Source organism: Triticum aestivum, chromosome 7B (genome assembly GCF_018294505.1).
Source record: "Triticum aestivum cultivar Chinese Spring chromosome 7B, IWGSC CS RefSeq v2.1, whole genome shotgun sequence".
Taxonomy (NCBI): domain Eukaryota; kingdom Viridiplantae; phylum Streptophyta; class Magnoliopsida; order Poales; family Poaceae; genus Triticum; species Triticum aestivum.
The window spans coordinates 624,848,490-624,849,422 of record NC_057813.1 but is presented as its reverse complement, the minus strand read 5'-3'; positions in this window follow the sequence as shown (position 1 = coordinate 624,849,422).

The window sequence follows — 933 nt, the reverse complement described above, 5'->3', positions numbered from 1 at the left end:
GGGCGCGGGACTGCTCACAGGGGGGCGGCGGCGACGGCGAAGGCGATCAGCCTGACGGCGTCGGTGGCGGCGGCGACGGCGAAGGTGAGCAGCCTGACAGCGTCGGTGGCGGCGGCGACGGCAAGGTCGAGCAGGGGCGTCGGGCGGCGACGGCGACGAGGAGGAGCAGGGGGCGTCGGGGGAGAAGTGGGGGATTTGGTCAAAAGCTGCTAAGTGCTGTATATATATCAAGAGCATTGGTCCCGGTTCGTGGCACCAACCGGGACTAATACACCCTTTAGTCCCGGTTGGTGCCACCAACCGGGACCAAAAGCCTCTTTTCAGCAGCCCAAAGGGCGGGAAGCGGCGGCCTTTGGTCCCGGTTGGTGCCACCATTCGGGACTAAAGGGTGGGCATTGGTACCGGTTGGTGCCACGAACTGGGACCAATGCCCCCCTTTAGTCTCGGTTGGTGCCGCCAACCAGGACCAATGGTCGTGTGCTGGCACGGTGCGGCACGAAAGTTTAGTCCCACCTCGCTAGCTGAGAGGGGCGCGCAGTGGTTTATAAGCCCCACTGTTGCACCCCTCTCGAGCTCCTCTCCACTGCAGGCTTACAGGCCTACTTACTACTGCTTTGCCTGATGGGCCTACTAGGCCTCCTGCGGGCCTGAATCCTGGCCCATGGTGGGTTTCTAGTCGTATTCAGGCCGTGGGGGCCCAGTAGGAGGCACTTTTTTTCTTTACTTATTGTTGCTATTTTTATTTTTTTCCCAGTTTTTTTGTTTTGTTTTCTGCATTTTTTTGTTTTTATTTTTTGCTTTATTTTTTAATTATTTTTGCTTTTAGTTTTAGAAAAATTATAAACTTTCTGTTAGTGCCATTAGTTCTCAAATTTGAAAACACTTTTTTTGTTTTTTTGTTTTGTTTCTTGCTTTATTTATTTTATTTTGTTT